General features: G+C 48.7%; 1 protein-coding gene across 32 annotated transcripts in view; it reads left to right on the top strand.

Moving 5' to 3' along the window:
* The window catches only part of nrxn1a (neurexin 1a), a 2,579,010-nt gene that overhangs the window by 1,340,472 nt on the left and 1,222,451 nt on the right, over positions 1 to 16,087 (top strand). The window contains exon 1 of one of the 32 annotated variants that reach the window (XM_072508126.1): positions 5,547 to 5,888. The exons of the other annotated variants lie outside the window; for them this stretch is intronic. The gene's annotated coding sequence lies outside the window, so the exon portion shown is untranslated. Of the gene's footprint in view, positions 1 to 5,546; positions 5,889 to 16,087 lie in introns of those variants that run through there. 32 annotated transcript variants of the gene reach the window in all.

Below are 16,087 nucleotides of genomic sequence, written 5' to 3' on the forward strand. Positions count from 1 at the left end.
TCCACTGTGCATGCGCAGGAATGCCGTCAGCGGCCGCTGACGCTCCCGCGCATTCGCCACCCGGAGATGTCATTTCCGCACCAGCTGGCGGGGCACCAAAGGCCTTTTCCGCCAGCTGGCGGGGCGGAAATTCGTCCGGCGCTGACCTAGCCCCTCAAGGTTGGTGCTCGGCCCCCAAAGATGTGCATTCCGCACCTTTGGGGCGGCGCGATGCCCGTCTGATTTGCGCCGTTTTGGGCGCCAGTCGGCGGACATCGCGCCGTTTCCGGAGAATTTCGCCCCTGATACTGGATGTTAGAACAGATTGTTTCTTCGATCATAGTAAGTTTTTTACCATGTGAAATCCATAATAACTTCCCCTGAGAGTGCTGACACTTGATATTCTGTATCCTAGACAAATAAGTTTCGCTACTTGACAAGACAAGGTTGAATTTCCGGTTAGAAGATGTTATTTATCTTGATTTTAACTTTTGTAATTGTCACAGATCAAAATCCAATAAGCATTAGTCCTATATTTGCTACGATGTAAATGATAAACAAACTTGGCAATAAAAAAAACTCTTCTAGTGTTGCGGTTCATCGGGAGATTTATTCACCTTTGTTGACAAAGTAATCTAGGAGAGTGGATGACCAGAGAATAGAACCTGCTTGATTTGTATCACAGATTTTGGGTGAATTCTGCAATGCTGGGTGATCTTATCCTTCAGATTATTAATCAAGAGTGAAATTTAGTGAATGAACCTGACAGACTGGGATGACCACAATTCAATTCTCAATCCATACAGCTGACCTAAGTGTGGATGGTGACACAGATGCAACAACAGACCTTCGCAGTAACAGTATAAGGGACTCAGTTTTAATTTGCCCTGCTAGATAAGTTTTCGCCGGGGGTAGCATGTAAAATAGGTCGGGTGGTTAGCCCACCATTGTCCTGCTTACCCCCAAGTTGACCCCCATGATGTGCTTGTTCGGCAGGCGCCAAAATTGTCAGCATGTCCAGCATATGTAAATTAATAAGTTATGGTCAATTAGGCTTGCTAGCAAGCCTGAATAGCATTCTGTCAAGCCAAACTATGGCTTGTAGGACAAGGCGGGATGGGGGAAAGCTGCCTGATTATGGGAACATCACCACCCTCCTTTCTCCCATGTCTTCTGGCCCCCTTACACACCTGTCTCGTCCCCACCTCCTTACATTCTGGGGCAGCCGACACTTTCCTTCCAGCAGTGCAGGCAGTGTCCACTACTGAGCCGTCATGCTGCTGGGACTGGTGAAGCTGCTGGCCAATCGGGTTGCCTGGCAATTCCCAAAGTCAGGGAAGCCCCACGTTCAATCAATTCGGCCTGCCCCAGTGATTTTTGTCCATAAGGCAGTCTTGTTCCAGTCATGCTGACCTCTGGCCTCTCCCCCTGTAAAATTAAGCCCAAGGAGGGGAAAGCAGTTAACCACTCCTGATCTTTATTGAGCAATCCTTGCATGAAACCTCAATTTGTGGCTCAAGGACAGAATTAGCTTCATTAGGTTTACACCGTAGTCAAATAGGTGACTGATATCCATTGCCAAGAATCACGGGCGAAATTCTCCCCCAACGGCGGGATGCCCGCCGACTGACGCCAAAGCCGGCGCCAATCAGACGGGCATCGCGCCGGCAAAAAGGTGCGGAAGTCTCCGCATCTTTGGCGGCCTAGCCCCAACATTGAGGGGCGAGGCCGACGCTGGAGGGATTTCCGCCCCGCCAGCTGGCGGAAATGGCGTTTGTTGCCCCGCCAGCTGGCGCGGAAATGCGGCGCATGCGCGGGAGTGTCAGCGGCCGCTGTCAGTTTCCCAGCGCATGCGCGGGAGCGTCAGCGGCCGCTGTCAGTTTCCCGCGCATGCGCAGTGGGGAGAGTCTCTTCCGCCTCCGCCATGCTGGAGGCCGTAGCGGAGGCGGAAGGGAAAGAGTGCCCCCACAGCACAGGCCCGCCCGCGGATCGGTGGGCCCCGATCGCGGGCCAGGCCACCGTGGGGGCACCCCCCGGGGTCAGATCGCCCTGCGCCCCCCCCCCAGGACCCCGGAGCCTGCCCACGCCGCCTGGTCCCGCCGGTAAATACCAGGTTTGATTTACGTCGGCGGGACAGGCAATTCCTGGGCGGGACTTCGGCCCATCCGGGCCGGAGAATCCAGCGGGGGGCCCCGCCAACCAGCGCGGCCGGATTCCCGCCCCCGCCCAATCTCCGGGAGCGGAGACTTCGGCGGGGGCGGGATTCACGGCGGCCAATGGCCATTCTCCGACCCGGCGGGGGGTCGGAGAATGACGCCCCACATTAGTAATAGTAATTTGAGTGAGACACAAGAGCTCAGCTGATGCCATCAAAGCCATTGCTCCGGCAAAAAGTCAAACCTCTGTGAGAAGAGGAGATGTAAGGGAAAAGAGATGGGGGAAATTGGTAAAATAGGGGTAAAGTACTGTCTTTATCTGGGTTTTAATGTGAATTACTTTCATCAATTACTTTTAGGGCAGCACAATGGCACAGTAGTTAGCACTGCTGTCTTATAGTGCCAGGGGCCCGGTTTCAATTCCGACGTTGGGTGATTGTCTTTGTGGAGTCTGACCTTTCTCCCCGTGTCTGTGTGGGTTTCCTGCCAGTGCTTTGGTTTCCTCCCACTGTCCAAAGATGTGCAGGTTAGGTGGATTAGCCATGCAAAAACTGCCCCTTTGTGTCCAAAGATGTGCAGATTAGGTGGGACTGGGCGGGAGAGTGGGCCGAGGTAATGTTCTCTTTCAGAGAGTCGGTGCAGACTCGATGGGCCAAATGGCCGCCTCCTGTATTGTAGGAGGAATTCTATGAGTCCGACTCAAAATATCAAGATACTTGGCAAATATTGATGAAAATAATCTTAAATTCCAACACAAATGTATATGAGCTCCTTGTGTCTTTCCTGTAAAATGGACTTTCCACAACCTTTCAAGCATTTTGTCGGATGATTAACATGGACTGAAAACACTCAAAAAATTCAAATGTTCATAGATTAGATTGAAAGATCAATGTGAGGATCACTCCAAGGTGGACATGATATAAAGCCACACAGGTAAACTTTCATCTTGATTAGCTGAAACACTGTCCCAGTTTATCACGTAAAGAAAACCCACAGTAATGTATGCAGCACGAGGATTGAAAAATTGAAATACAGAAGAGGACACAGTAGCAAATCAGCAAAGTGTCTGAGATTGAGGTTAGTCTGAATCCTCTGTTAATGTCTGTCCCTTTGCTATTGGAGCAATATTCTTGTCACTAATAATTCTTGTTACAAAGGAAATAATGACATTTGAAAACATTTTAAAATCACACAAGGAACTGCAACAGGATCACCAACAAGATACCCAGAAATGCAGGTACAAAAAAAATTGTTGTTTAATTAATAAAGTTATTTAAATCCAAAGATGTTGAAATTTGGATCTATGGCACTGTTAGATATGGTGCGACAGAAGCCAAAGGCTCCTATATCCTGATCCCAGTAGGAGCAATTATCTGCATCCTCTGGGGCATGAAGTATCCTTTTCACCCGGCTGCAGCCCACTTATGCCCAGTGATACACCATCTGCAGATCCCGTTTCAGAATTCATGGAATCATAGAATCATAGAATTTACAGTGCAGAAGGAGGCCATTCGGCACATCGAGTCGACACCGGCCCTTTGAAAGATCACCCCATTTAAACCTACACTTCCAACCTATCCCTGTAATTCAGTAATCCCATCTAACCTTTTTGGACACGAAGGGCAATTTAGCATGGCCAATCCACCTAACCTGCAAATCTTTGGGCTGTAGGAGGAAACTGGAGCATCCGGAGGAAACCCACGCAGACACGGGGAGAACGTGCAGACTCTGCAGAGACAGTGACCCAAGTCGAGACCCTGGTGCTGTGAAGATATAGTGCTAACCACTATGCGACTGGGCTGCCCTGAATTAACCTCTATCTCTTTAGAGTAACGGGTTCACATCAGGAGCACATGATGTTAATGAAACGATAACATAAAATCACATGACAGAGAGTTCTGGAAACAGCAAAAGTTTAAACTTCATGCAGAATTCCCAATATTCCCATCTTTATAAAGCTGTATAAAGATGAAGCGTTTTAAGAAGCTATTATGTAGAATTTTCTCCAAAAATGGCAAGTGTCAGGCTCTGACTGAAAACCAGTCATTCGGTTGCAACAGGCTCCGTGGCAGACATGGGCCGATCGTGAGTCACCCGACTCACTCCACCCGATGCGATTGCTGTGCGAGGTCATAATTTGAACTAAATACCTCATTTAAATACCTGGACGCAGGACTCACCCACCACCCGAGACTCACCGGCTGTGCCTGGGAGATGTGGACGAAGGTGGACCAAGCGTAACGGAACCCGGGAGGGTCTCCCAGGTCATTGGAGACCCTTGGGTGACCAGGGACAGGGCAGGGTGGAACCTCAGCACTCCCCCTGGCACCTGGGCACTCTGACACTGCCAGCCTGGCACCCAGACACTGCCAGCCAGGCATCCTGACATTGCCACCTGGGCACACTGGTGGCATCTCTCTGACACTGCCAGGGTGCCTGTGTCGCACTGCCAGGGTGCCCAGGTGCCAGGATGGCACTGCCAGGGGGCGGGCTGGCAGGGCTTGCCAAGTAGAGGGGTGTTCCCGTGGGCCTTCCTAAGATTGGAGGGGGGGGTCAGAAAAGTAGAGAGGGGGCCAGAAAAAATGGTGCCCTGATCTTCGAGGAGCCTTTCCTGATCATCCTAATCCTAAATGCAGCTTCAGCGGGGAGAAACTCCGTAAACCCGACAAAAACGGCAAGGTGTCATCGGATAGGGGGATGCGCTGAGAAACACCCAGCTAAACACGCCTTTCAGCGGACTTTAACTTGAGTCCACTGAATCATGCCCTCTGTCAAAAAAAAAACGGTGGGGGGTGGGGGGAGTTGCGCTGTCACTCTGGCGGGGTGGCCTCATAGAACCGACAAACCCAGCTCTGTATAGCAAAGGGCACCCCGATCTTAAAGTGGAAGTAAAAGACCCCGACCTCCATCACTGGCGTGGGGGCCTCGGTGCCCCCACACACACCATTGCCAGCAGCTCCACAGAGTGGAAATTCTCCCGCCCCAATGGAGTTCCCTAAAGGTACTGGCACTGTCAAGCTGGCAGTGCCATGTCGCTGACCACCCAGGTGCCTCACAGACCTCCAGGTCCCCGGCGTGGTCATTGTGACTTGCTGGAGAGCATTAATGATTCCCACCGGTGGAATGTCACGCCAGTGGCGGGGAACATTCGACATTCCCAGAAGATGCTGCATTATGCCGCTTATATGCATGCAAATGTGTGGTAATCAGATCCACACCCTCTTTGGTAATAGTGCTGATTACGACACCGGCTGGGAGCAGGGAAGGTCTCATTCGAAGACCTCTCCTGCACAAATCCCGTTATGGTCCTCTCACGAGAGTTAGCGGTTATAACAGTATTTGCGTCCGTGATGATCAGGCTCGTAAACCCCCCCATAGCCTTTATCAGCTTACTTTGAGACAGCAGATAAGCTTCAAAGAACCCTGTCTGGACCCGGTCAGTGCATGTGGTGGCAGGGTTAAGAAACAACTACAGACTTGGCAAATCAAGAGATCCTTGAAAGAAGAACAGAATGAATAAATTTGACACTCGCCATTGAGCCAGGGAATCTTGGGAGGCAGCAGATGCAAGCTGAGGCACAGCCCCGGAGGCCAGATGGAAGTGAGCACAAGCCCGAAATCAGCACGCAGCAGAACAGAAGTAGGAACTCTGTGGAAACATGAATCCACAGTACAACTCCCAGAACCATTTCTGAGCACTGACTGCTCGAAACGGATCCAAATCTGGAACAACTTGGGAAAGAGGTTCACAAGGTACAGAACCTATTCTGGCTTACACAGAAAATAATTTTTAAAAGGCTAGGTCAGTACAGCACGTTCTGCAGCTAGATCTATTGCTGATGACATGATTACAAGGCAAGGATTTGATGAGACTCCACTTTCCTACAAGCTTTCAATTCGTATTTCAGCATCCACCGGAACCTAATAATTGAAAGGGTTAAATTTAACAAGATAAATCAGACGAGGCAAATGCATGGATTCATTCATCAATGTTCTACATGGGCTAGCAGGTAACTGTAAATGTGGAATCCTGAGGGACAAGTTAACTCATGGCACATTGTCGGTGTCCTAGATGAAACATTATCAGGTCTCTTACAGATGAGAGATAATTTAACATTAACAAACGCAGTGCAAATCACGATGAAAAATGAGCTCAGAAAACAGAATAGGGCATTTGTTCATGGAAAAGTAGAGGTCCCAGGGAGAAGATTGATTGGGACCATTCAGTATGTAGGTTGGTGCTGCCCTCTGCAGGCGGCAACTGATGACACAAACAAATGTTGATACTGCTAATTTGATTTAATACAGTTTTTATTATTTAACTCCGATTTTAGCTCTGTGCTTATTTAAACAGTTACATAAGTTTCAAGACTCTCAACTTGAACAAAAATACTACCCGCTAGAGAGAACCTAGCCAGGCTTGCTCTGGAGGGTGTGTGCCGTGAGCTTCCAAACCCAGATCTGTCTTGCAAATGTTGATCCTGCAAATGTTGATCATGGAGTTCTCGCCCTTGAAATTTCACAGCGAATACATTTTATAAGATTTCCTGTTGTGTATATCGGCATCATTCGACCTTGAGAGTCTTGTGCTCAATGTTTCAAAACAAGGTGTTTTCAGTGAAATGTTCAGTTGCAAGCAGTCATTTTATCTGTTCCCATGAAATTCTGCTTAAGCTGATGTTTTCTCTGTTAGCCTCTTTAATGTTAGCCATTGTCCTCTTTTACCATCATGCCTCGTGGCACAATGTTAGTCATCTTTCCTACTCAGCTAGGTTATAAGAAAGAAAGTGTCAAAGTGGGGAAAATGTGCCAACTGCCATCTTGAAATGTCATTGGTATGGCGGAACACGCTGCAGAGATGAGAAGAATGTCCAGCAGGAGGAGAAGGGTGCCGCAGCTGTAAAAGGAATAGGTCACTTCAAAACTCCGTGGCTCAAAAACGCAGACAACCTGTAAGGAGAGGAAGAAAGTTTAAAACCAGAGGAACATACACAAAGTGGATGAACCACAAACAAAGGGCGTAACCTACCTGGGGAGGTAATAATACTGAAAACATGTATTGGAGTATTAAATTCAAAGTGGATGTACACCCTACAGAATTTAACATCCGACACAGGAGCAGGGGTTCCTATTTTATCAGAGGAAGTCAAATGTCTCAAGTGAGTTACATTACAACCCCCATCTATCATATTGCAGAGCTCTAATGGGAGTACATTGAAAGTCAAAGACCAACTCATGGGAAAGTTGAGGTATGAAAAAAGGGAAATCTTCAAATCTCTTTTCATTCAAAGTCGAGGATGCTCTCAGCCAAGCAGAAAGGCTTGCTTAAAACTTAAGCTAATCTATAAAGTTGATGGTGAGATTGCTGATGAACATTCAGGAATTATTTACAGGCCTAGGGAAACTAAAGACTGAATATCATACCATCCTATGGACTGATGCTGAACCATTTTGCCTCTTTACACAGAGGAACGTCCCTCACCCACACTTGGACTAAATCAAGGGTAAAATGTGAAGATGCAACAGCAAGAAATTATCTCAATAATTACCATGCAGCTCATTGATGTTCAGGAATGGTCACAGTCCCAAAACAAAACGGCTCTGTAAGAATCTACCAAACAAAATCGGTGGAACATAGAGTTCTACCCAATAGCCTCCATGGATGAGAGTCATACCAAACTTGCCAAGAGTATGTATTTACCAAACTGGATGCAAATAGCAGATGTTGGCAGTTGCCAGTGGGCAAACAATGCAGATTGAAATTCAGTTGTTAATCCTTCCCTAAATTAACATTTGGAATTGTGTCCATTTCTGAATTTTTCCAGAGAACAATGTCCCAAACCTGAGAAGGCATGGAAGGAGTAATATGCCATATGTGTTATCTATATGTACATGGCTCCATGAGAGAAGAGCAAGACCACAGAGTTATAACAGTCCTAAGAGTAATGCAGGATGCAGACTGAACATTGAATGTAAAATGTGAGTTCACCGAACCTATGATCAGATTTCTAGGTCACAAGCCAGTTGATCCATAAAAAACAAGTTTCCACAAACCAGGAATACTACTGAGCGTCATTATTTCCGCAGGATAGTCAACCAAGTAAACATGTTGCTATTAAGTTTGACAGAGGTCAGAGAGCCTTTGAGACAGCTGTTGAGACTGGGTCAACAGTAGTATTGGAATGTGGACCTGAAAAATGCTTTGAAAAGATTAAACAACTTTTAATCCCACTTTGATCCCTCAACAACAGACTGCCACAAGGATCCATACTGGCACCAATGCTTTTCAACGTCTACACGAAAGATATGCCATCAATAAAGTCATGCTGACTTGCATATCTGGATGATCTTGCTGGCAATGCAGTCATATTCAACTACATCGAGTCCAATAAGACGTCATGTTGGCATTCCTGTTCAGTGTTCTTCCAGAAATGGAGGCTCAAACCAACTCCATAAAATAACAATCACTATATTTATCTTGATAACAAGAATGCTAAACACACCCTAAATGTGACCTTCTCCAACAACCTCATATGACAACCTCAGTCTGACTTAGCTTAGAGTAATGGACTGCACGCTAATCTTCCACGACCACTTGAAGAAGGTAGCCACCAAGATGAAGTCAAAGGTCAACTTGATCCAGAAACTGGCAAACATCAGTTAGGGAGTTTAGCACCAGTACTATAGGCTTCAGGGATGGCACTCCTGTACTCCATAGCTGAGTACTGTGCACCGTATGGACCAGAATTAGCCACATTCAGCTTGGTGATATTCAACTGCACATTGCTGCAACATGCCTTACTGAAATTTTCAAGTCCACCGATGCTGGCACACATCACCCCAATGTCCCATCAATCCACCACAAAGCATCAATCATCCGTGAATCTCAGCAAGTCAAGGTAAACAAACTTCCAGATCCCACATCCACCAGGATCTCATCAACATCTCTCGTCTGCTTAATGTCATGTAAGCCACTTTGGAGCCATGCACACAACATCTGGCAAAATGATTTCAACCCTGAAGATGCTTGGAAAACTGAATGGTCCTCTCAAGAAGTCACAAGCCAACATCTCAAAAAAGACCTGACACAGAGGTCTGTGATTTCAACTTCCCTCAAAGCTCATGGGCATCCTTAAAGTTCATCCACGCAAGCCATGATAGCTGCACAAATGGGAAATTAAAAACTCTCCTGTGTGCAACTGTGGTCACCCAGAACAGACCACTGAACATATAACAATGCTTTGCCTGACTCCTATATAAGAATGAGGAACTACAGCTCCTCTACCACTCTTGGCATAATATCCTGGCATGACCACCTCAACATCAAATTATACTTATTGCCATACCGTACCGGCTTCACCAAACAGGAATGTGGTGACTAACGGCTTTTCACAGTAACTTCATTGAAGCCTACTTGTGATAATAAGCGATTATTATTAATAACAGAAGAAGAATCTCCCCTGAAGTTTTGGCACATTATGACCCAGAACTACCAACCACAGCAGCAGCAAATGCATCAGCAAAAGCTCTGTGAGGAACATTATTTCAAGTCCAGAGAGATGGCAAGCATAGACCAGTTTACTATGACTGAAGGTACCAACAGAAAAAAGATACACCACAATTCAAAAGGCTATAATGTGGACAAGCTAAATATTCTCAACAAGTTATGGGATTATGGTTCAAAATTGAAACAGACCATAAGCCACTAGTCACTCTTCTGGACATGAACAAAACTGTGAAGGTGCTGCTCAGAATCTAGGTCAGATTCAAATGAATGACTTTTAACTCTAACAGAGTATGTTCAAGGGAAGTACCAAATGGCATCAGGCACACTGTCGCGGAGGCCATCAAAAGGAACCAAACAAGAGGATTTACATTTCCTCGAGGAGATGTAAGCATGTACATCCTTAATGAGACACACTTGCCACCTACTGCAAAAAGGTTGCAGGGAATAAAACATGCACAGCAACAAAATGACAAATGTCTCCAGATAAGAGAATATTACCTGGTAGGATAGCCAGATTATTCCCCTTACTGTGGTAATACTTGGAATTGTGCAACCACCTCCACAAACATTGACATTGATATTGCTCAAAGACTACAAAGTCACTTAAGGATAGCAAAATGACGTGCGAGATCCCAGCAATCAGTCTGGTGGCCAGGCATTACATATTCTATAGAAGAAATTATTTCTAATTGTCTTACGTGTGCAGTAAATAGCGAAGTGAAAAACGACCACTGTTAACTTACTTTTCCATCAAGGTGAGGGAAGTGCCAGGGAATATATTTATTTGGTTTTAATGGGGGGAAAAATCCTTGCTGTTCTTGGTTGTTGTTGATTATTACTTACGTTGGCTTGAAGTAAACAAATTGCAGAGCTTCAGAAAGGCAGCATTCATTCAATAACTGAGTACAATTTTATGTAACACATGGCATTGTGGACATTGTTGTGCCAGAAAATGGTCTGGAATTTGCAAATAAGTTATTCCTGAACTTTGCAAAGGAATTCACATTCATATAACCAGTTTAGCACAGTGGGCTAAACAGCTGGCTTGTATGCAGAACAAGGCTAACAGCACGGGTTCAATTTCCGTACCTGCCTCCCCGAACAGGCGCCGGAATGTGGCGACTAGGGACTTTTCACAGTAACTTCATTGTCGCCTACTTGTGACATTAAGTGATTATTATTATATTATTATTGTTATCCTCAAGCAAATGGAGAGGGTTGTAGAGGTGTACAAACCATAAAAGATTTGCTGAAGAAGAATGAAAACCTTAATCTAGCTCTTCTGAGTTACCAAACCTCAGCACGACAATATGGTTTCTCACCATCTTGTGTTATTGATCGGAAGGTGATTGAGAACATAACATCCATCACTGACACACAAACCTAAACCCAATATCGCCACAAACTACCATGAGCGGGTAAATCCTCACGAGGAAGAGTAGAGAAACAAACAGGCTTGTAAATTTATTCAAAGACACAGAGCAAGTGAGTTACCAGTGTTGAAGCTCGGGGTGGGTATGGGTATGAGAACAAAAGAGAGAAGATACATCATAAACCCACAACCGAGATTGTACAGGATTAAAGACTGACCAGGGTACCATAAGGAGAAACCAAACACTTGGAAAGAAAGCCAATAGAAAGGTGGACTCTGATTCTGAAGAGAAAGAAGAAGGATAAGACAAAGGTTGATGGCAGCACAGGAGAACACCCACTGACAGAAAGGAAAGTACAGAGTATCCTCTACTTAAGAGGTCAGAACAAGGTTAGGGAGTTTGGCCAAGGCGTCTCGGAGACTAACCCCTGAAGTCTGAGATGATTCTGGGGAGAGATGCAGGAGAATGTAAATATGATAGGACTTGTGGGTGGGGGGGGGGGGGGGGGGGGGGGTGCAGAGAAGTAGCACGAATGATTAACAAAAGAAGCACATTATGCTGATGTAATGATGATGTAACATCAGATGACTGAGCGAGAGATATGGAGGGAGAAGTTCCAACCTCATGCTGAGGTCCCAACATGTACGTAATAGCTCTCAATAAAGAGTAATGGCTTTAAGAAATTATAATCTTGGGAGAATAGGCAAGCCCCAAGAACCCTGGGCTGGATTCTCCGCACCCAGACGCCGGAATCGCGTCCGGTGCCGGGGCGGAGAATCCATTTTCGCGAATGGAATCGGGACTGGCGTTGGTTCCCCGATTCTCCGGCCCTCGTGCCGTGTATCCCCTCCCTGCGGCCATTGCCAGAGACCTGCCCCGCTATTCTCCACCCCTGACCGGCCTAAGTCCCGACGGCGTGGATCTAACATGACCCTGCCGTTCGGGATACTCGGGGCAGGTCAATTAGAAGGCAGGGGGGCCCTCACACCGATCCCTGTAATTTTGGGGGGCGGTCTGGGTCGGCCGATCGGGGGCACGATTTAGGAGGTCCAGCTCCGCGGTCTGAATCCGCTATGGAGCACGGGGCCGCCGCCGTGCACATGCATGGCCTCTGACCCGGAAGTGTGGGGGCCCGTATCTGCAGATAAAGCGGCTCGATTCACGACAGGTCCCTGCTAGCCCCCAGCAGGGCTATGAATATGGCGCCTTTTGACGCCAGTTTTTCTGGTGTGAAACGCCACAGTTTTTACGACGGCGTAGTCCCTGAAACGGAGAACCCAGCCTATTGTCTAGATCCAACTGCACAAAGAAACAGTGGGCGCGATCTGATGGAAAATTTTCCAAGTGTCATTTGTGGTGGTTTTGCTGGGAGTTTCTCCCAGGCTATGTCAGCGAGCTCCCAGCCCTATCTAAACATACTTTGTCACTTTTTTGGGCCCTGGAGTTTCTTACCAGGCTAGCCCACACTTGGGGTGCCATTTAATGACCGTGCTGCGCTTAAGAGAGAGCATGACAAGGCCGTTAGATCGCGGAAAATGGCTAAAACGAGAACCGGGCCATGCGCTGATCAGTTTGCGATGTAACCGGCCTCCTCCCATTGGCGAAATCAGGAACCCACCGTAGCGTGGTGAGAATCCAATATTCAGTACTTAAGGCAAATCTCCGTACAATTAATGGAAATGACCCCCTATCTAACGGCCTCCCATGATCTGACCACCTCCCCAGCAAGTGCTCACGCTGATGCCCGTTAGCATACCTTTTTAAAAATGTAAAGCTGCCGATAGGTTGCTGTGGGGAGCCAAGGAGGCCATCTTTGCTTCTGGGCAATGAGTCCGGTGGCACGGAGGTTTCTGACCCGGTGCTCATGGGGGGTTCCTGCCCCAGTGCTCATGGGGGGCGGGGGGGGAGTGAGCACTCTGGGGGCTGGTCACGATCAGGGTCTGCCGCCATCAATATTTGGGTGTGTGCGGAGCCGAGGGGGGGGGGGGGGGGGGAGGTGGTTAAGATGACTGGCTCAGCGCCCGCAGGTCCGCCATGCCACCTCCGGATCGTATGTTCCCGTTCCGTGGGCAACCCCAGCCTCTGTCTGTCTGCCCCACCGACCACCCTTCACTTCCACTCACCACAGAGGGCTCTGGCTGAAGGCTATTGCTGATATGGAATTGACAATTTTAGTTAAGTGAGCAGTTTACAGCTCCTAAGTGGATTTCCATGGGTAGGCATGCCATGTAGCTAGTGGGAGTATTTGCCTCGCATACCAGGCATCATTCTTGGGATGTGAGCATCGTTGGCAGGGCCAGCATTTGTTTCCCATCTCTAATAAGCTGGGCCATTTCTGAGGTGGGCAGTTAAGAGACAACCGCATTGCTGTGTGGGTCTGGAGTAACATGTAATAATAATAATCACTTATTGTCACAAGTAGGCTTCAATGAAGTTACTGTGAAAAGACCCTAGTCGCCACGTTCCGGCACCTGTTCGGGGAGGCCGGTACGGGAATTGAACTCACGCTGCCGGCCTTGTTCTGCATTATAAGCCAGCTGATTAGCCCACTGTGCTAAACCAGCCCCATGTAGGCCAGACCAGGAAAGGCAGCAGATTTCCTTCTCTGAATGACATGGGTGAACCTGCCCAGTGATGCCTGTACACTGTGCTTGAACACTGGGAGGGGCGGGCGTGCGGGAGGGGGGGGGGGGGGGGGGGGCAGGAGTATGGGGTACAAGATCTATAGTCCGGTTACGATGGACCCCCATTACGGCCGGAGTGTGTGGGTTGGGTATGTCTGATGGTGCAGGGGTTGGTGGTAGTGGGAAGGGGGGGAATGGGGGAATGAAGAGTCCCCGGGTGGAAGACACCCCAGGTTGTCAGTCTCACACCCTCGCCTAATCCTTACAGATATTATTGGGGAGGCGGTGGTGTCGTGGTATTGTCGCTAGACTAGTAATCCAGTGACCCAGGGTGATGCTCTGGGGTCCTGGGTTCAAATCCTTCCATTACGGTGAAATTTGAATTGAATAAAAAAATCTGGAATTAAAAGTACAGTGAGCATGAAACCATTGCCGATTGTCGTAAAAACACAGCTGATTCACTAAATGTCCTTCAGGGAAGGAAATCTGCTGCCTTACCTGGTGTGGCCTACATATGACTCCAGATCCACACAGCGATGCAGTTGACTCTTAAATGCCCATCTCTAAAATGGCTGAGCGAGCAACTTAGTTCAAGGGCAATTGGAGATGGGCAACAAATGTTGGCCCAGCCAGCGATGTCCACATCCCAAGAACGAGAAAAGAAACACGGAATGGATGATATCTTGGACCCCTAGGAAGCTGCCCTGGTGCTGCTGGCAGGCCAGGCGGCCAGACACCGGAGAAGGCGCAGGCAGCAGCGTCGACAGAGGCTAGGCACCCTGAGGCCCCGGCTGCCAATCGGGCCAGGGAGGGACCCAGAGGGAGAGGCCTGTGACATCCCAAGGTGTACAGGCATCACTGGTCTTTTGAACAGATGATGGACAGCGTGTGCCGCAGGAGGCTCCGCCTCAAAAAGGAGGTGGGATGGCACCTGTGCCATGTCCTTGTGGACTTAGCACCATGTTGAGGAGGATACCCGCTCTTGGTGGCCATCAATGTCACCGCAGCCCCGAACTGCCATGCCTCAGGATCATTCAGGGCTCGAGCGGGGACTTGTGCGGCATCTCACAAGCCAAAACCCCACAATGTACGTCCATGAGGTCACGGGTGCCTTGTTTGCTCTGTCAGCAACCTATATAAACTTTGATATGGATCAGGCCCAATGGGATGCCCAGGCAGCAGGACTCTCCGCCATCACCGGGATGCCTGAGTTCCAGGGGGTAATGGATGGCACGCATGTCGCCTTTCGCCCACCAGGCCCTATGTTAACAGGAATGGGTTCCACTCCCTGAACGTCCAGCTTGTGTTGCGACCACCACGTGAAGATTATGCACGTGTGTGCATGCTTCCCAGGGAGTGTGCACGACAGCTGCATCCTGAGGCAGTTGGACATCCCCGGCATCTTTGAGGACCATTCTCAGTACGGCCGGTTGGCTCTTAGGGGGACAAGGGGTACCCGCTGAGGACCTGGATAATGATGCCAGTACAGAGGCTGGTGACCAATATAAAAAACCTGATACAATGAGGCTGATGTGGCCACCCGGGCTGATATCCCCCGGCCTCTTTGAGGACCACCTCAGGATATACTCACCTCACCAACAGACCAAACTCGGCCTCATTGGTGGACCAATTAATATAATTCACATTTTATAGCGGTGACGGCCGAGTCAGGCCAAGCATCGGAAGCTCGCGGCTGTTCCTGCTCGCTACCACACTTAGAAAATTTCCATTAAATCGCGCCCTCACAATTATTTTCAGCACTAGGGAGCTGAACTCACTGGCGAGACTGACTCCTCCGAGACCGGGCCACCATAGTGAATGGGTGCGCTGAGCCCAATCTAAATAAATGGGAACAGAGTCCCATAGCGAGCATGTTTAGCCGTGTGTTTCATGGCGCTCTCAGTGGGACCTCAGTGGGGAACACGCGGCCGAGGCCGCTCTTAGTTCCATTTCCTCCACTGAGGAGCTCCGCTTTCCAGAAGTCCAGGGGTCTGAGGCTCCCCAGGTGCTTTCCTTCTGAGCAGGGTGACACTCTGGCACTTATACCACCTGGTGCCCTGGCACTGCCAGCCTAGCATGCTGGCATTGCCATCTGGATGCCAGTATGGCACTGCCAAGGTACCCAGGTTGCACTACCAGTTTCCTGGCTGGCAGTGCCAATGTGCCAAGCTGGCATTTCCCCCATGCTGCGAATTGGGCCCGGGGCGGGGGGGGGGGGGTGCCCTGCGCAGGTGCAGTTCGGTGTGGGGGGGGGGCCTGAGGACGCCATTATTGGTGAATTGGGGGTGTTTGGGCCTCACGTTGGGGGCGTGAGAGAGCATGACGCCATTTTTAAATGGCGGCTCAATCTCTGATATTGAAAAAGTTTCCAAGTGTGTGTGTGTGTGTGTGTGTGTGTGTGTGACTGGAGAGAAACTGCCCAAGGCCCATAAACATGACTTAAGGGTA

This window comes from Scyliorhinus torazame, chromosome 1 (genome assembly GCF_047496885.1).
Source record: "Scyliorhinus torazame isolate Kashiwa2021f chromosome 1, sScyTor2.1, whole genome shotgun sequence".
In the NCBI taxonomy this organism is placed as follows: Eukaryota; Metazoa; Chordata; class Chondrichthyes; order Carcharhiniformes; family Scyliorhinidae; genus Scyliorhinus; species Scyliorhinus torazame.